General features: G+C 43.0%; 1 protein-coding gene across 3 annotated transcripts in view; it reads right to left on the bottom strand.

Moving 5' to 3' along the window:
• The window catches only part of LOC129834491 (furin-1-like), a 97,052-nt gene that overhangs the window by 54,743 nt on the left and 20,767 nt on the right, over nucleotides 1-21,542 (bottom strand). The gene's annotated exons all lie outside the window — the stretch shown is intronic.

Below are 21,542 nucleotides of genomic sequence, written 5' to 3' on the forward strand. Positions count from 1 at the left end.
TGAACAAAGCAGCCAGGATTGATTCAGCCAAAGTGATCGCTGCTTAAGATCGCCCATCCGCTTTACAGTGCTTCATTAGCCTGGAAATTACAGTTAAGAATTCTCCAACGCTGCGGCCTTAGAATTCAATAGATGTCTGAGAAATGGTTTAAGCCTGAGAGTTTGACACTGATAAAAATCAGATAATGGGTTGTGGTTGAAGTCATGACAGTTCGTGCCAAACCTCAATGCTGCTAGGCGACAGTTGAAAGTGTGGAATGTTTTGAAAGACAAGCGCACAGCAGCACGCCATAAAGTAAACGTTAACTCAAAACATGACCATGGAATCAATTAGGGGTTTTAGGCTTCTGCCATGCGTAGTCTCTGACTGACTGCTGCCATACGCTATGGGCGGTCTGTGATTACACTCAAACACTCTTTATCACGCCACACTGTCCTAGAGTACTACATCACAGAATGTTACTGTCCTTTCCAGATCATCAACCATTCAGAAAGACCCCAGCCCTCTCCTCTGCTACATCAGCAGTGAGTTCACTGAAGGGCCTTTACAATACAACTTGACTGCAGAGCTTAAAAACTGCAATAACAATGTCCTAACTCTAACACTCCCCGCTGACTTTAGTCAGGATGTGAGAAATGTACTGTCATTGTATACAAAAGGTGAATTCACGAATGGTTCTCAAAAGATGTGTGGGTGGACGGTCCTTGGCAAGGTTTACGGCCGAGATGGTTGAATGGGTAGAGAGGCTGTGGCATTGATGCTCTGTTGCTCTCAGGACTGGCTGGCATGGAACACGGCTGGAGGCTGACATTTGAAAGCAGTGTGACCCCAGAATGTCATGACCAGAGCGAGGTGAACCCAATTAGTTCAAAGATGACCCCTGCCCCTTCAGTAGAAGTCAGAGAGTACTCCGCTCTCGGAGCAGAGCACACACATCAAGAATACACCACACTCTTGGAAAGACGCGTAAACTTACGAACGGATGGACTCAAACACTCACAAACATAAACCCATTCCACCACGACTAAAAGCCCCCTGGGTTATTTTAGCCCCGTGTCTGTATTTGTGAACCAAACATAAGAGCCTTATTGTCATCCATCTAATCTGGCATCCACGTTCGGGCAGTCAACTTTAACTAGTCGGTTGTGGGGGAAACAGGCCATTTACACACCAAAGAAGTTTAGATAAGGAAAATGTGGAAAACAGCCGGCTCAGACACCATTACAAATGTGAGAAGCAGCGAGCCACTGATGACAGCAGAATGGGACTTCTGGCACTCCGCCTCTCAGCCCATTACTGGAGTGGAGCGCTAATCCATCAGCCTCATTGGGATGCAGAGCAACAGGCTCCGAAATAACTGCATGTTTGTTGGGTTGTTTGTTCGTTCTACTCGAGCCCTGCCATGTTTACCTTGTGGGAATGCACTTATCATAAGGTGTGGCGTCTTCAGACTGTAGACACAATTAGGTATTACAAAAAGCGCAATGTCTGGAGACAAATTGGAGGGGCAGGCCTAATGGGAACAAAGTGAAGTAAAAGTTTCTCTATTCCAGAAGGAGTTATGTGCTCAGGAAGGGAATACCTCTGGTGATTAGAGCGGCTCCAATGGCTATAGAGCAGCGCGTGTGGAAAGAGTAAAGACCGGTATGGATCTGGAACAATGTGTTTGACTCAACACATCTAAAATGATTCACAGCCTCCATTTTTTACATTCATTTCGCAAGTGAAGCACAATAGAGTCACTTGATTAGTACAGAGGTCAGCCAATGGCCAATATTTCTAGAAACAACCAAGATTTAACCTCTTAAAGTTAAGTTTATTATAAAATCAACAAACTTTGAAATACATACTTGCCATTAGACGAACAAGTTAAAAACATAACATCTCCCAGAAATGATTTCCCACCTTATTTACATTCTGCGCTGGAACATAAATGCCTCCTCCAGGTTTAGAGAATGTCTTGGGAGCCACACCTCGTCTCAGCTGCTGCTCTGGGGGCAGGGGCTAAGGGAGGTGGCAGAGAGAGAGAGCCAGGCCACGCTGCACTGGGCTGCAGTTGGCGCTAACAGGCAGTTTCCCTTAATAATGATCAGGCGGGCTGGGCCAAGCCGGGCCTATATGCCCACACTGCAGATGGGTCTGTTCTGCCATTCAGTCTGCCAGAATAATACGCCTTCTCCTTGTTGGTACCTCTTTTCCATCATCTCTTTCAGGAGTAATTTCTCTCTCTCATCCACCATCCTCTCATCTTTCCTTCTTACACTCTCCTTCCAGTCTGCTCAAGTGGGTTGTTAATGTGGGTCTGTCTTTGGTTCCAGATTAGAGCACCCCAAACTCCAGATTATACGCCTCTCAGATTAGCAAAAACAACCAAATCTAACCAGATTATACAAATAAATACCTACCTCCCTCCATTCACCATGGCCCAGACAGGCAAACTTTAATTAGATGAGCATGCCAGTCAAAACATGAATGTATTACCTGAGATAAATGGTTTGGGAGCCATACAGTGAGCAGACATGCATTCTGTTCTTCTTACAGCTAATCAAAGGGCTACCCAGACCCATCTTTTACGCTGCTGCTGCTCTCTGTTTATAATCTATGCATAGTCACTTTAACTCTACCTACATGTACATATTACCTCGACTAACCGGTGCTCCCGCACATTGACTCTGTGCCTGTACACACTGTATATAGCCGCTGGTGCTGTTTATTTATTTGTTAATTTCATTTTTTCCCTAACACTTATTGTTGGTTAAGGGCTTTTAAGTTTAACTAAGGTCTACACCTGTTGTATTCGGCGCATGTGACAAATAAAACGTTATTTGATTTTCTTACAACTTTGACAGAACTTCTCCTTCACTCCGGCAGCACCATACTACTGCATCCGTCCGCCTGCCAGATAAACGGTGTGTTTATGAAACCTTATATGGCCCTCTACAGCACACTCATTTATCCACATACCAGCCCATTCCGGACAAGATACCAAATTCCTCTCTCTGCACTGTCTGACAGGGCGTATCACTCTCAGAACAGTAAACTACCTGCTTGTGTTGTTCTCAAAACAGTTTACAGTAATGGATTTAATAGCGCTGACAAGAACAACTGACTTAGATAAGACTTGGGTGACAAAATGTTGGCATTTTAATGACAATAACTGCAGCAACCAAATAATAACTAAACTCTGGCCAAAGTATTTAGAAACTGTTGTGTGTATAGTTGCGGGTAAAACATAAGTGTTCCGATTCGTGGTGGTCAATGGTTTGGGGGTGAGGGTGGAAGCCCACTGACAGCCACACACACACGCACCCAATCTGTTAGCATGTCGTGTAACCAAACCCACTGGGTTTATTTAAGTTTAAGCAGAGGACAGGACATCCCTTTACCCCCAGCAGCAGGAGTACCAGTGTAGTTTATGGAGTGGATCGGTGTGTAAAAGTTTACAGTGTTGTAGCACAACTGCTGCAGAGGCTGTCAGTCTCTGGTGTTGATGAGGAGTGTCCTTGGAGGCATAAAGACCTCAGCAGCACGGCGAGTTAAGCTGACCGGACTGTATGGTGCTGGGAGAAAGCAGGGAGATAAGCACAGGGACAGCGTGCATATGCAATTACAGGGCCCTGCAAAAGCACAGCCACGGTTTAACAGAAGCCTTTATCTTCAGACTATCATAATCAATTACAGCCAGATCAATACGGCTGAGCACCTGACAACTCAGCAGATGGGACTCTTCTACATCACCAGTGTTGTGCTTTGGAACACAGTGGCCAGTCAAGTGATAAGGGGAAACTATGCAAAAAGGCAACTTGACTCAACACACGTTTTAAATAACTGACACAATACATCGTCCTCCAATGTTGAAGTGCATAGTGTTTTCAAGAGCATTATAGTTAGGGGGTGAGTAAAGGTCAAAGGTTAAAGTTGACTGGTCCTTTGAGCTCAAACAGCTGGCCTCGCACAAACACTGAACAAACAGTCCAAGACCATTAAGAACGGTGTGAGAATACTCTACATTGTACAGAGGTGACAGTTGTAATTTAAGGGAAATTCACAAAAGGCCCAGAGTGTTAAATACTTTTTTAATGAGCATACTGACTTTGTGACAACTCAAACATTATTTACCCATTTTGGATTGTAAATTAAAGTTTATACAAAACCATGTTTAGAATATTCCATGACCAAGCAACGCTTCACAGATTAATGTGACCATCTGTACTTTAGGAGAGATGGTCCAGTCTATTTCAAAGCACTGAGTACTCCAACTATCAACACTACTTTTCAGCAGGCCTCATGGTGAATGGGGCTGTAACAAAACATGATTTGTTTCAATTTGTTGATGTTGTACATCAATATATTGATTTACCGCCTGCATACCCTAATGGAGAATTGGTAGAAAAAAACACTAAATATTTCCATTTAACGTTGTGCCAGTATAGTGAGTTAACGTTTGTGGGACGCACAGGTGTGTTTCCCACAAAAGTTATCACCTCGACCAGATTTGACCAGTTGACTGCTGTATCGAGCGTTAACATTCCGTACAAGTCTGAAATTCAACAGTATTGAGAATAATAGCTGGTCTATTGAGATGTTTTGGCACAATGAAAAACTGTCCTTAGAGGTTCATGCTACATTCACTGGATAAATATCCAGATGGAGTGAAAGTTCGATTTTAAAGGTGAATCAGAAAATGTAAGACAGTTTTATAAAGCCACACAATGGCCTCAATCAAAAACGTAATTAAATGTAAAAAGCCTTTTAAAAAGGAGCACGTCCTCTTTGTCTTTTTGACAGTTGAAATGGTTAGACGGAGGTCACAATTCAATGGAGCTTGCACAAAACATGTTGAAGTCTGTTCCACAATTCAAATCACCAAAGAGAAAACAGACTTTCTATGAACAGAGGAGAGAGGAGAGCTGGTGGAGTGTAGCTCAGTAGCCACAGGAAAAACTCATCCTAGTGTTCACTAGGAGGGAATATCATTTAAGCTTTTAATTAAGTCACACTCCCCAGGACCCATTTAAGCAAGACAAACGTTATAGAAACGCTGGACCGTCGTTGGCCTTGGGAACAGAGGCAGCGTGCAGCACAGATATCAGATTGGAAAGTTATTGCTGTTCAAAATTAACATGCAATTTTAGTCATTGAGTCCTACAGTGCAAAGTTTAAATAATAGACTGCAAATGTACGCATGTGTGTGAGCATGTGTGAAGGGGTTGAGAGTGGAAATAATTCAATTTAAAAAATGAAATGGTATCCGTTCCACCACACTTTTTCAGCGTAAAGAGCCAGGCGAACAGAAAAGACACACATATGGCTTCAAGCTGCTACTATGAATTCAATGTTTCCTCCAAGTAAATAACTAAGAAACATGGCTTGGTTTCCCTTTGTTTTTAATCTGCTTGTTGATAAAATGGAATCACTATTTCTAGAGCTCCAAAAATCTAATCATGACTTTCATGTAACAGCTTGACGGCCAACCATCTTAGCAATATCTGAAAAATAAACATTCAGTGCCCTGGCTTTTCAAGCATGAAAACAAATAATACTCCTCTTGCAACTGAAGTCTGCATCGGAGGTTCTGTTATCTAGGCTGAACTTTTTCATGTCCATGCAGTAGTGAGAAGCTCTAAGAAGAATACACACTAAAACTACTTTCTCCAAATAGGGGACATAAATACGTTTCGTAATATGGGAGTGTATGTGTGTGGTGCATTATACGAACAATCAAACAGGACAGATGTTATATTTTCTCTCAGCTTGTGAACTCAGTGAGGATGAAGTGCTTCAGACAGGAGAAGAGACATGAGGATAGAGCATGTGGCCAGAGGAAAGCTCATATTTACTCTAGGCAGTAGGAAAAGATGCAGGGCTACTTCTGCTGAGACGCCCCATTAACAGGGCCTGTGCATCAGAGAGTTAACAAGCTGCAGTAAAGGGGGGGCGCGCGCACACCCACAAAATCCAAAACACTACCACCCAACTGATCAGCCAACAAACATTACCACCCACGCAAACACCTGCACACAGGTCCAAAGGAGACATGACACCAACTAAACCAGTTCCATTGAGAAGTGCCGGACCACTACACACACAACCACCTCGCCACAAGCACACCACAATCAATCTTGGTTACCCAGAAGTAAAATTATACTGTGAAAGTTTGTCATTTCTTGTTTTACTTCTGGGGGGGATGCCATTAACAATTGTGATTAGGCAGCAAAGTCTCCTCCCTCGCAAACGGAAACTCTCGTCCAAACCCCTCTCTTCCACTAATTTCATGTGTTGATAAATGGCCAAAAAGCAAATATTTTGGTAATGAATTTGCCTTTGTGCCTGTGGAATCTAGTGGAAACCGCTTATCATCCGAACACAGGCTTGAAAATCAATGCATCAGTTTAAGCACCGCCTTCACCCAATCCTGATTCATCCAAATAATCAATGATGAAAACCCTCTGTCCACGAGAATCTGTCAAAGAGAGATTACACCAGCACACCTGGCAGACAGTTCCCAGCACACAGCCCCTTTAATGGGGATCAGCTCTACTCAGCCTAGTGGTGGTGACTGATATTAAATGGGCAGGTAATATAATAAGAGCCTGTCTGGAATGTTCATATGTGGACTAGACTTAGTCACTAATAACCCCTTCTGAGATTCGGGGGGGGTTAATTTCATGTAGCCTCACAGGCTCAGAATGGGTCTGCTAAACAGCTCTACTTTGCCCAGCGCAACCTGAGTGACTACAGTTTACAAAATGTATACAAAATTATCTAAATAGAATCTAAAATCCTACAGACTAGCTATCCCCCCTGGCCTACAGTACAAATAAACCATAATCTTACCCTACAAAGACTACCACCCCCCACTACACAAACACTCCCCACCACGCCATTGGCCTACTTTACGAGAGACTGGAGCTTCAAAACAGCAGAGTATCTGAAGAGGAACAGACTTTTTCTTCTCTTGCTGTGCAATTCTGTCTGAGATTTGCACATGTTTTTCATTTAAATCAAAACTGAGGAAATGCCTGAAGTAGGGACTCAAAGAACCTTCGATATAACAAGCATGGTGCATGAAATCTAAAGGAGTCAGTCCAAAGAGTCCTTTATATAATCACAGCCACACATCTAACACAAAAAAAAACTCCCTCGCAGTCGCAACCATATCAAGTCACCCACCAATAGTAATAGGGGGGAAAATCCATACAGTTACATTTTGCAATATTATATCGATACTCTAACTCAGTAGGTAGGTAGCATTAGCTAGCGCTGGTCAGCTGTACCTGCGTCAGAACTACAGTATTTTTCATCCTAGAGCTTGTTCTCCATCTTTTTAAATAGTGAGACAACTGTTAATAGCACTTTTATCGCGACAAAAATGAACCGCAATACAGTGCATTCAGAAAGTTCAGACCCTTAGAGTTTTTCCACATTTTGTTACATTACAGCCTTATTCTGGGGCGGCACGCAGCCTAGTGGTTAGAGCGTTAGAATCCCCGAGCAAGGTAAATATCTGTCGTTCTGCCCCTGAACAAGGCAGTTAACCCACTTTTCCTAGGCTGTCAGTTAATATATTCTTATTTACAATGACTTGCCTAGTTAAATAAAGGTCAAATAATTTTTTTTATTATAAAATGGATGACATTCATATTTTTCATCAATCTACACACAATACCCCATAATGACAAAGTGAACAGGTTGACATTTTTGCAATTTTCTTAAATTAAAAACAGAATTTTTTCAGATGCTTTGCTATGAGACTCCAAATTGAGCTCAGGTGCATCCTGTTTCCATTGATCATCCTTGAAATGTTTCTACAACTTTATTGGAGTCCACTTGTGGTAAATTCAATTGATTGGACATGATTTGGAAAGGCACACACCTGTCTATATAAAAAAGGTCCAACAGTTGACTGTACAAGTCAGAGCAAAAACCAAGCCATGAGGTTGAAGGAATTGTCCGTAGAGCTCCGAGACAGGATTGTGTCGAGGCACAGATCTGGGGAAGGGTACCAAAACATTTCTGCAGCATTGAATATCCCCAAGAACACAGTGGCCTCCATCATTCATAAATGGAAGAAGTTTGGAACCACCAAGACTCTTCCTAGAGCTGGCCGCCCGGCCAAACTGAACAATCCGGGGAGAAGGGCCTTGGTCACTGAGGTGACAAAGACCCAATGGTCACTGACAGACCTCCAGACAGTGGTGGAAAGTACTTAAGTAAAAAATACTTGAAAGTACAAAAGTTTTTTGGGGTATCTGTACTTTACTATTTATATTTTTGACAACTTTAACTTCACTACATTCCTTTAAAAAAATGACTTTTTACAATTTCCATGACACCCAAAAGCACTTGTCGCATTTTGAATGCTTAGGACAGGAAAATGGTCTGCACACTCACTAAACACAAATGCTTCATCTGTAAATGACGTCTGAGTGTTGTAGTGTGCCCCTGGCAATTCGTAAATAAAAAAAATAAAAAAATGTGCCATCTGGTTTGCTTAATATAAGGAATTTCAAATGATTTATACTTTTACTTTTGATACTTAAGGACATTTAAAACCAAACACTTTTACTCAAGTAATATTTTACTGGGTGACTTTCATTTTTACTTGAGTCATTTTCTTTTAAAAAGGTATCTTTACTTTTACTCAAGTATGAAAATGCGGCACCTAAACACTCTCAGACCATGAGAAACAAGATTCTCTGGTCTGATGAAACCAAGATTCAACTCTTTGGCCTGAATGCCAAGTGTCACTTCTGGAGGAAACCTGGCACCATCCCTACAGTGAAGCATGGTGGTGGCAGCATCATGCTGTGGGGGGATGTTTTTCAGCTACAGGGACTGGGAGACTAGTCAGGATCGAGGCAAAGATGAACAGAGCAAAGTACAGAGAGATCCTTGATGAAAACCTGCTCCAGAGCGCTCAGGACCTCAAACTGGGGAAAAAGGTTCCACTTCCAACAGGACAACACCCCTAAGCACACAGCCAAGACAACGCAGGGGTGGCTTTGGGGACAAGTCTCTGAATGTCCCTGAGTGGCCCAGCCAGAGCCTGGACTTGAACCCGATAGAACATCTCTGGAGAGACCTGAAAGTAGCTGTGCAGCAACGCTACTCATCCTACCTGACAAAGCTTGAGATACAGGTGTGCCAAGCGTGTAGCATCATACCCAAGAAGACTCGATGGTGTAATCACTGCCAAAGGTGCTTCAACAAAGTACTGAGTAAAGTGTCTGAATACTTATGTAAATGTGACATTTCAATGTTTTATTTTTAATACATTTGCAAACATTTCTAAAACCCTGTTTTTTCTTTGGCATTATGGGTTATTGTGTTAGGATTGATGAGGAAAAAATACAATTTAATCAATTTTAGAATAAGTGGAAAAGGTCAAAGGGTCTGAATACATTCTGAATGCACTGCACATTTTAATCGTGAAAATCTCAATACATATCGGCACCTACAGTAAGTATTGTGATAATATTGGCAATTCCCAGACTGCCTTACAAATCTTTATTTTGCAAGTCAGTCTAGCTGCTCTGCATTACTTGTTTATGCTTGTGGACATGAAAGGTCACCCTCATTGCAATCATATCCGCCCTGAGCAGAAATAATCTATTCAAATGTGTATGTTCTCATGCAGCCTGGTGGGCAAGCTCAAACTTTGACAGGTCTGGAATTCTATTTCATTAAACCTGAGCCAGTAACACATTACCCTGCTCAGAGAGAGGACATCAGGCTCTGACACCAGGGAGCTGGCCCTATCAGTGGCATGGCAGGCTGGATGATTGCTCAGGTCTCTGTGAGGGAGCGCTAAATCTAATCTGAGACGAGGCCGAGGCTCTTCTCTGCATTACCATGGAGCAGCCCGCCACGTCCCACAGCAACAAGGAAATTATAGCGCTGGCACAAATGACATTGTGTGTGTAGACATGCATGGAGAGAGTACCACCCGGGACTGCACACACACAGCATAATGCTATACATGCTTCTGGGTTCAACAGAATTAATGTGTGTTGATGAATAAACATGAGGGATAATATAAATGCAGGAGTGAGTCACAGCAATGCCAGTGGAACCAGAGTGTTTTAAAATACACTAACAGTGTCACAGTTTGATCACTTGTCATTGTGGCCTGGAGTGTTCAACATTCCAAAAACATTTTAAAAGGTTAACTTTACTGCACACAAGAGGGCAACGATGCTGACAGAGGTACTAGCAAGTAAGGGCACTACAGTGAGTTCTGCACTGTGTGTGTGGATAGAAGAAGTAGAATGGTTCTGGTCACTATATCCATGGCAACTGTACCGTACCTCTTAAACCAGAAGCCATTAAAGCCATCCTGATGAACTCGTTCATTATTCATGGCTCCCATTCCTTCTCCAGGGTTGCACTTAATTTCCCCTCCTATCACACGACACAGAGCCGAGCGGGCCAACTCTCAGGTGGGTTCAGTCATGATAGGCCGGGGAGACCAGAGGCTAATGAGATCAACTCCTGGATCTATTTATAGCTCTCCGCTCTCCCTTCTCTCACCTCTCCACTTTCTAAGAGTAGAGCAGGAGGATATACAGAACAGGATTAGAACAGAAACATGGAAGCAGCACTGGGCCCTCTGAGGGAAGAGAATTAACAGCCTCTAACAATTCTCTAAAGCAGTAGTCCTGTCCCCATCCCCTCAGAGGGGTAGGTTACCTCTCTTAATGCTCCTACGCTGGGGAGCTAAAACTGGTCCCCCTTCCTGGACAAGCTATAATAGACTTTCCAGAGGGCTCTCCAGAAGTGTCACAGTCACCCTGGGAATTAAAAGCAGTTTAAAAGCAGCTTTGTCCTGAGTGAGAAACAGTTAGCCTGTGAGACTAGGCCCGGTCTCTCTACCGCTCTCCTCCAGCGAGTCGCTAAGGAGCTCAAACTAAGTGATGGATGCCAATGCAGACCCAGACTAAATGTGACTGCTGAAAATAAACGCAGTTGACAGTGAGAGGACGTTTCTTTTTTTTGCTGAGTTTAGTTCAAACTTAACATGTGTAAATATTTGTATGGACATAACAAGATTCAACAACTGAGACATAAACTGAACAAGTTCCACAGACATGTGACTAACAGAAATGGAATAATGTGTCCCTGAACAAAGGGGGGTGTCAAAAACAAAAGCAACAGTCAGTATCTGGTGTGGCCACCAGCTGCATTAAGTAGTGCAGTGCATCTCCTCCTGGCAAATCTGGTGCAGTCCATGAGTTCTTGCTGTGAGATGTTACCCCACTCTTCCACCAAGGCACCTGCAAGTTCCCGGACATTTCTGGGGGGAATGGCCCTAGCCAAAACCCTCCAATCCAACAATTGCATATACAGGTATGCAGCATCTTAAAAGTCTGTCCTTTCCTCAGTTTCTCTCATCAGCACCCTTCCTTTTCTCCATTTCTCCACATGACCCATCTTCATTAGTCTTTCCACCATCTCAATCCCAGGTGGCCCTCTGACTGCAGGTGAACAGAGTCAACATAAAATGGAGTAACACACCCCCCCCCCCGTCCATCCACTCCACTGCTGCCAAGGCGACTACGCCCACATTACAATGTGTGATCCTCCCTCTCCAAGAGCCGCTCACGTCATTGTGTTCCCTCTGACTGCACTGTAAGTAAAAAATGGGCAGAAGGAAGGAAAAGTTGGACAAAAGAAAGTTGTCCACACTGCCCCAATACACAACAGATGGGAGACGGGCTTTCCAAGACTGTTAGTTACTCCCGTTCCCATGGAGACAAAGCTGCAACGATAAAATCAGTTTATGATCAAATCTTGAACGGTGTGGTCTTTGTTAAGCGGGGCGGGGGTAGAATAGCTGCTAGACTTAAAACATTATGATCGTTTATGTACAACAACATTGGATGTTTGGGGTGTCAAAATCTAAAGTAAAACATTTCGAAACCTGAACTTCCCTGCCACAGACAGTGAGGAAATTGAAAAGGCTTAAGATTACTCACATCAGATCTGTTGGCCCTACAAGTTCCAGTCACCAGATGGATTGTAGAAGACTTCTCTACATGTACAAAACATGTAGTAGCTTATTCATCTGCCACACTGTATGTGATCTCATGTTTGTGTCTGGTCTTCAAAACAAGTTGTCAAAACTAATCCCACTCATCATCCCACTCATCATCCCACTCATCATCCCACTCATCATCCCACTCATCATCCCACTCATCATCCCACTCATCATCCCACTCATCATCCCACTCATCATCCCACTCATCATCCTACTCAGCATTGAAACCACTTGTACGCAATCTCTGAGTGAGCCAAAACACACTCCAACAAATGGAGACGCTGACAGAGACCCATTTCTCTATTTGGATGATTCAGTGTATTACCCCTCCATCTACAGAGAGACGGGGAGAGACAACATTACAGTGACAGAACAGTGAGAGCGGATGGGCCTTGGGGTAATTTGATGACCCCCCTAGCGGAGACAGAAGCAGGAGATGATGATCGACTGGAGGTGTAAGTGACAGGGTATTATGTAGAGGTCGACCGATTATGATTTTTCAACGCCGATACCGATTATTGGAGGACCAAAAAAGCCGATACCGATTAGAATCGGACTATTTTTTATTATTTTTTGTAATAATGACAATTACAACAATACTGAATGAACACTTATTTTAACTTAATATAATACATCAATAAAATCAATTTAGTCTGAAATAAATAATGAAACATGTTCAATTTGGTTTAAATAATGCAAAAACAAAGTGTTGGAGAAGAAAGTGAAAGTGCAATATGTGCCATGTAAGAAAGCTAACGTTTAAGTTCCTTGCTCAGAACATGAGAACATATGAAAGCTGGTGGTTCCTTTTAACACGAGTCTTCAATATTCCCAGGTAAGACGTTTTAGATTGTAGTTATTATAGGACTCTCTCTCTCTATACCATTTGTATTTCATTAACCTTTGACTATTGGATGTTCTTTTAGGCACTCTAGTATTGCCAGTGTAACAGTATAGCTTCCATCCCTCTCCTCGCCGCTACCTGGGCTTGAACCAGGAACACAACAAAAACAGCCACACTCGAAGCAGCGTTACCCATGCAGAGCAAGGGGAATAACTACTCCAAGTCTCAGAGCGAGTGACGTTTGAAACGCTATTAGCGCGCACCCCGCTAACTTGCTAGCCATTTCACATCGGTTACACCAGCCTAATCTCGGGAGTTGATAGGCTTGAAGCACAGCGAAGAGCTTCTGGCAAAACGCAGGAAAGTAATGTTTGAATGAATGCTTACGAGTCTTCTGCTGCCTACCACCGCTCAGTCAGACTGCTCTATCAAATCATAGACTTAGTTATAACATAATAACACACAGAAATACGAGCCTTAGGTCATTAACTTCGTATGGCTGCAGGGGCAGTATTGAGTAGCTTGGATGAAAGGTGCCCAAAGTAAACGGCCTGCTCCTCAGTCATAGTTGCTAATATATGCATATTATTAGTAGTATTGGATAGAAAACACTCTGAAGTTTCTAAAACTGTTTGAAATATGTCTAAGTATAACAGAACTCATATGGCAGGCAAAAACCTGAGAAGTTCCACTTCCTGTTTGGATTTTTTCTGAGGCTGGTAGATTTTCAACCAAGCTCCCATTGAAATTACAGCGAGATATGGATGAGTTTTCACTTCCTACGGCTTCCACTAGATGTCAACAGTCAATAGAACTTTGTCTGATGACTCTAATGTGAAGGGGGGCCGAAGGAGACAGGAATGATTCACCACTGCCATAAGGTGACCACGCATTGAACACGCGCGTTCACTTGAGAGGCAGCCCCGTTCCATCGCTCAACTTAAGTCAATGTATTTCTCCGGTTGGAACATTATTCAAGATGTATGTTAACAACATTCTAAAGATTGATTCAATACATCGTTTGACATGTTTCTACTGACTGTTACGGAACTTTGGACATTGTCACGTTATAGTGGACGCGCTTTGTGACTTTGGAATTATTAACCAAACGCGCTAAACAAAGTAGCTAATTGGACATAAATAACAGACATTGTCGAACAAATCAAGCATTTATTGTGGACCTGAGATTCTTAGGACTGCATTCTGATGAAGTTCAAAGGTAAGGAAACATTTATCATGTATTGTTTGGTTTCTGTTGACCCCAACATGGCGGCTAATTTGGCTATTGTTCTGAGCTCCGTCTCAGATTATTGCATGATGTGCTTTTTCCGTAAAGTTTTTTTGAAATCTGACACAGCGGTTGCATTAAGGAGAGGTATATCTATAATTCCATGTGCATAACTTGTATTATCATCTACATTTATGATGAGTATTTCTGTTGAAACGATGTGGCTATGCACCATCACTGGATGTTTTTGGAACTAGTGAATGTAACGCGCCAATGTAAACTCAGATTTTTTTATATAAATATGAACTTTATCAAACAAAACGTGCATGTATTGTATAACATGAAATCCTATGAGTGTCATCTGATGAAGATAATCAAAGGTTAGTGATAAATTTTCTCTATTTCTGCTTTTTGTGAAAGCTATCTTTCGTTGGAAAAATTGCTGTGCTTATTGTGGTTTGGTGGTAACCTAACAATCGTTTGTAGTGCTTTCGCTGAAAAGCATATTTGAAAGATCGGACACTGTGGTGGGATTAACAACAAGATTACCTTTAAAATGATATAAGACACATGTATTTTTGAGGAATTTTAATTATGAGATTTCTGTTGTTTGAATTTGGCGCCCTGCACTTTCACTGGCTGTTGTCATATCATCCCGTTACCGGGATTGCAGCCATAAGAAGTTTTAATATGGTCGAATCTGGAAACTATCATCTCGAAAACAAGACGTTTATTCTTCCAGTGAAATACGGAACCGTTCCGTATTTTATCTAACGGGTAGCATCCATAAGTCTAAATATTCATGTTACATTGCACAACCTTCAATGGTATGTCATAATTACGTAAAATTCTGGCAAATTAGACGGCCCAAACTGTTGCATATACACTGACTCTGCGTGCAATGAACGCAAGAGAAGTGACACAATTTCACCTGGTTAATATTGCCTGCTAACCTGGATTTCTTTTAGCTAAATATGCAGGTTTAAAAATATATAGTTCTGTGTATTGATTTTAAGAAAGGCATTGATGTTTAGATACACTTCGGAGCAACGATACGCACCGCATCGATTATATGCAACGCAGGACACGCTAGATAAACTAGTAATATCAACCATGTGTAGTTAACTAGTGATTATGATTGATTGATTGTTTTTTTATAAGTTTAATGCTAGCTAGCAACTTACCTTGGCTTCTACTGCATTCGCGTAACAGGCAGGCTCCTCGTGGAGTGCAATGTAATCAGGTGATTAGAGCGTTGGACTATTATAAATAAATAAATAAATAGGCCAAATCGGTGTCCAAAAATACCGATTTCCGATTGTTATGAAAACTTGAAATTGGCCCTAATTAAAATCGGCCATTCCGATTAATCGTCGACCTCTAGTATTATGTTCAGGCTGTTCTCTCACACCGGATGGGATTGTTGGCCCACCATTCGCCAGTCCCTCCCCAAAGTCAAAACTAATAGATATCAAATAGGGTGGCATTAAATCACACATTGTTGGCAAAAGAAAGCTCCAGGAAATAGTGTTTCTATAGATAAGCGAGGGTCATTTTCAAGAAGCACTTTCTGGAGGAAATAAAAGGACATATTTTAAGTACAGGATCATTTCCCTGGGTACCAGAGGGTGTGGTGGGAACTCCAGCTCTTAGCCAGGGCACAATGAGGGATGGATCTGAAGGACACTGCATGGGGAAGTTCTTTGTGGAACACCTGCCTGACTGACTGACATTCACAGTAGGATTAACACAATCAATCCCACAATGTAAGATTACTGATCTAGAGAGCTGGGCGCACACACACAGACAAAATGTATGCAGACTCACACACACTGAACAAATGCATAAGCCACACACACACGGCCTGCAGGTAAAACATATGCTCCGGTTGTCTCACATTCATGAAACAATTAAGGCCAACTGTCAAAGAGATCTGATTGGTTAATACAATTAGGCTATTAACCCTTGTCAGAGACCAGGAAGGGAAGGAGGGCCAGGTGATGGGGAAGGTGTTGGTTGGGAGTGTAGGCCTATAGACTGAGCTGCAGGGGAAACTAGACCAAACTGACAGACTGCTCTGCTCCTCTTGTGCACTGGGCAACCACGATGCATAGCACAGTGTCCATATTGGTTGATCATTAGTCTAACAGCTCCATACTGGGTAAACATCAGGGATGTTTTAGAGCCGTGCAATGGTTAGGAAGCGCCTCTAATGGGTTGCTTGCTGGTTCACAAGCCAGGTAGGAGGAGTGGAATGACTGTTCATCAAACTAAAATGAAAGAGGCTTCATCCAACCGGTAGAGTGATGGGTGATAATGGTACAGGACTTGACCTCGCTGCTATTTCCGAGAGAATCAACACATTTCTCATCTCGGGGTGAAAAAACATTTGCATTTCCAGCATATTTGGGTCAATTTTGTTTTGATTTCCACACAGAGTTTCTCTCTCAGCAGCCGGAATGAATAAATAAATTCATCCAACCAAATAATTCAGGCAACGGGAGATGTGTGGGGAGGAGAGGAGAGGTACACAAAATTATTCATACAGAGAGCGGCGGCACAGCAGAGGACAACCCCAGTCTCATCATCTACACTGAGTGTCTATGAGGAGCCCACTGAACACTAATAACATGGGTGTATTTCAGATCGATGTCACCGACTTCGGAATTGGGCCCAACGTCAAATAAACCAATCAGACACACTGTTTCCAGGATGCAAGGCAGACACAGGCGAGAACCAGGACATGAGCACGCATAAATGAGATGCACAGCACATCTAAAGCGAGCAGGCACTGAATCACTAAAACAATACAGGAGTTGCGCTCATGTTGCTTTTGTCCCTGTAAAATCACAGAGGTGTGGGGATTGGATAGGACTGTGTGTGCATACTGTTAACTCAGTCAAGCCAAACGCTCTACTGTCTCTCAGGAGTACTGGAATCAGGTGTCTTCCCAGCAGTAGTCTAAATTTAAAGCCTGCCGCTCTGCCAAACACCATGGCAGCGGGATATGGAGCCTGGGGCAGGGTGGCAGAGCAGAGCCTTCCTTAGCGGTGACAGGATGTGTTCAATGTCCTCTTGAGCACACAGAGCCACCTGGCAGACTCTCCTCTTCTCCTCCAGACAGCAGCCAAACACTGAGCCTCCTCACCTGACACCCCTCATCAGCAGACAACGTCCAAGAACAGAAAACAAGAGACACAGTCAAAGCAGCAGACCATAGACAAATAAACTCCAGTACTCACTTAAAAAAAAGAGATGTCAATATCGATGTGGATTTCCTGGTTAAATAAAGGTTTATGTATTTACTTATTTAAACCGGTGACATTATGTTCTTGTCCAGGGTACTAGACCATTGTGAACAAAGTTCTTGGCAGTGATTGTAGTGTGTGTTTTGAGAGGTTGTGGTGTTCTGTGAGGTTGTGGTGTTCAGACTTGGAGTGTGCTGTACAGGCACATCAGGTCAGTCACCCCACAGGGGGGAGCATTCCATTCTGTCCCCAAGGGTTCACCCCCACTCTGAGCCCTGCGGCCAGCCAGCCGGTCACCATGACAACTGCTTCAGGGTCACAGGTCACTGTTGGCCCCCAGCCACCCTCCTGCTCAGCAGTGAGAGATGTCAGGAGGGCCAACAAACTTAAACCCTTAACACCACTCAGAGACTATTGTAGTCAGTAATATAATAAAGCAGGGCTTGCACATTCAAAAGCTCCAACACCTACTGTAATTGACACATTTGGATCAAAACACTAAACAATTAAGGGATGGTGTTGGAGAATTTGAATGTGCAGGCCCAGCACCCCCATTAAAAGGCAGCATTGATTGCACATTTACACCATTTTCTCAGTCATCAGAGGAGTTCACACTCATCCTCCAAGATCAAACCTTCATGAAACACACTTCACCATCCTCCTCCGGGGCTGAACTTGAACATGCAAACAGAAAAATCTGCTTATGTAACTGGTGTGAAATAATAATCATAATTTGGTGGGTGCTTATATTTGTCCTATTTCACACATGTACAAGTGTGCATTAATATGCATGTGTGATGGCTAGCTAGTTAGCAGTGCACACTAGTAGCGTTTCAAATCGGTGTCGTCACAGACCTTTAAGAAGTCGTTTCCTTTGCTCTGCAATGGCAGCGGCATTTGTGGAGCGATAGGTGGGTGACTGTTGTCGATGTGTTCAGAGGGTTTCTGGTTAGGCCCAGGTTGGGGCAAGGAGAGGGACGGAAGCAGGACTGTTACACTTACTGTACCCTGATGACTCATCAGCCTCTGTTTACTGGAAGCTAACTTATTGCTCAACCTACAGTCGAAGTTTGACTTCCAAAGAAGCAGTGGTTATAAAATAGGCAAACAAGCCAAACTGATACAGAGAATGAGAGGTTTCTCTGGCCTCAGCTGAGCAGCTAACAGTCTGTGTGTTTGTCGAGAGCAGGTTTTGCGTCCGCGGGGACAATGTTATGGGCCTGCAGAGCAGCGGGAGGCCGACTGACTTGGCTGTGTGGAGTGAGGACTGACCCCACCGGTTGGGAAAGCTCCCTCGCAGGCGGCCGCATTGCTCAGCTATTTCACATGCACCGTAGTTGCAGGCCTTGTGGTCTACTTCGTGTACAAGCAAGTCGAGGAATGGAAGGGAGCTGGACTTCCAGAGAAAGGCTGCAGTCGGAGTCTCTCAGAGAGAGCAGAGAGAGAGAGAGAAAGAGAACTGAGGCCAATTATAACCTCGCTAGCTTTCTGTCCTAGTCTGTGGTGTTGCCCTGTCAGCCAAACCAGCTTCAGACCCAGATATACAGTAATTGTGCCAGCCCTAACTGTGTAACCAATGGTTATGGATGAAGATTGTCATGAAAATAATATAACTGTCATTACCACAAAAAAATATTTGTGACGTCACAATACCAGAATTTTGACTTCAATACTGATACCAGGTTTGTATTCCAATACTTGATACGGAAACGATACCGAAGATATACCACGGCAAAAAAAAACATATTAGCTAAAGTCAGAATACCCATAGGGCTTTAATTTTTAAAACATTTAACAATATGTTGATAACAGCTAGAAAAACTAAAATATATCTTCAATTATAACTTCTTAAAAAATAAAACACCATATTAACAGAAGAATGTTACATTTTCCTTATGAAAAATCATATCTGAGACTCATACAATTACATCCGTATTAAATTATATTTTTGTAATTTGATACATATCCGGGTTAATTTTCTCATGGCCATAATATTTGGTCAAATGACATTCATTAGACCTAAGATTCATTTTTCATTACAGCTAAATCATTTATTGTATTAAATGAATAGTTTAGTTCCGAAACAAAAACTCTGAAGCTCATTTCTGAAGCTTCTTTATTGCAATAGTCTACACGCCATAGAAATTCAATGGATTTTACACAGCATACTATGATTCCCAGAGTGCATTTTAACTCCCAGGGTGCAATTCTCCACCCAGGGCTGCTGGCTGGCTAGCTATTGGCTACTGCTAGCAAGCCCAGACAATCGCAAAGTAATCTAAATATATTGCTGTCATAGCTAAGTTGAGTGTATTTCACAAATAAAATCAAAACAGGGAATATGAGAACAGTCAAAGCAATTTGCTCATATGGAGTGGAGAGTCAACTTTCATTAACAACTGATGAAACAAAGGGTGGTTGGGGGTTGCTTGGCTGTGGTCCCTTCATGTAAAACCTGCATCTCTGATAATAAAATATTCACGTGCAGTCAAATGCATCACTGCAACAGATACTGTAAAAAGACCAAGACAGACACAAACACCCACCCTCCCACGTACGCTACCCCACAGCAACAGACATACAGCCTCCTAGATCATATAAGGTGTTTTTACTGGTATGTTTAGTGACTGTGTTCCTGTCTTTCTTGGGAGTTACTGTGCTGTCAAGATCAAAACAATTTCAAAGCTGTCTAGTGAAATGTAATGAGAATTCAGAGGAACAGAATCAAGTTGCATCCGGACTAAGTTGCCAGCTTTAATACTAATAAGTCTGATGACTGCACGACAAGGCACTAAGACATCAAACACTTTAAAAAGAAACGCTGAATAAAATAAACTACTGTACAGATGGTGTACTCAGGAGCGAATGTCCTCTAAAATAATGATTTCCGTGGAGTTGGCACGATACCAAGACATTACTGGAACCATAGAAAAACAAATCAAAGTCTAGTGAGTGTACGGTGGCGTGTGGAGGTAATGGTGTGATGTGTGTGATGTGACTAGGAGGAGTCGGAGGGAGGTGAAATGATCAACAGAGAGGGAAGGTGATAGGGGACAAGAGGGGGAAGAGTAAGGAAAGAGAAGAGTAAAGTTCAGAATATAGAGATGAGGAGGGTGAGTCTTGTAGGTGTCAGGGAGATGGGGAGAGAACAGTACTGTAGATAGGGAAGAGAAGGGGAGAGTGGAATAGAGGACAGTGTCACACAGAAGGCCAGTAGAGGTGGAGAGCGGGAGAGAGAGGTAAGAGGAGAGAGGTGGAGAGTGTGAAAAGAGATAGGGAGACAGTGTAACAAGTAGGGAGGATGTTAGTATCAGTGTGGCTACAGCAGCCTTCTCTGGAGTGTTGGCAGTGGGCAGGATGAGACCAGAGACCCACAGCATGGCATGCCTAATGCAGCAGCCCTCCTCACAACACAGGCCTGTGTGTGCATGTGTGGTGTAAGAGCATTTAATGCAATGTATGACCTGGTGATTCATTCATGATGTTACAACAAAGCAGCAGGACGTCCATAACACAATAAGCCTAGCAGAAAATGATACCCAGGTTACATTTCTCTGTGGTAATGCTGACAGAAGAGCTGAAATGTGAGCCCAGCTACTCTGCTACAGTGATACAGAGCGGTGCTGAGCAGACAGCTCAAATCTACACTAAGATCTGACACCCACCACCATGACTCCTATTACAAGGAAACACCATAAAAACTCCACCCAAACCCTGCATTCATCCTACACCACCACAACCATTACACTGGTTAAAAGGCTTTTAAGGCAGACTTCATTGTTTTCATTGTAAAAGTCTTCTGATCTAAGCGTTAACCTTTTGAAAACACACCAAGCGGTCACTCCACCTCCAACAGTCAGAGAGTGTGTGTGTGTGCTTGGCTGTGAGAGACTAGGTCATCCAGGGGATGGCTGGCAGGCAGGGTTTCAAGCGGACCTGGTTGAGGGCAGTGGTTCCTGTCCCGGGTAGACGGTCCGTGATATTAGATCCAGCCACATGCACCAGCGACCTACAGGACTTATTCAATCTGCTGAACGCCAGCCAACACCATTTCCCTGAGCGCTTGCACAATAGTGAACAATGAACCCAGCTCCCAGAAACAAAAGACACTAACTTTCCCTTCCCACACGCTGTATCCTTTACAACCAAATATTTGAGGAATATCCTTTTAAAAGTGTATC

Source organism: Salvelinus fontinalis, chromosome 35, assembly GCF_029448725.1.
Source record: "Salvelinus fontinalis isolate EN_2023a chromosome 35, ASM2944872v1, whole genome shotgun sequence".
NCBI lineage: Eukaryota > Metazoa > Chordata > Actinopteri > Salmoniformes > Salmonidae > Salvelinus > Salvelinus fontinalis.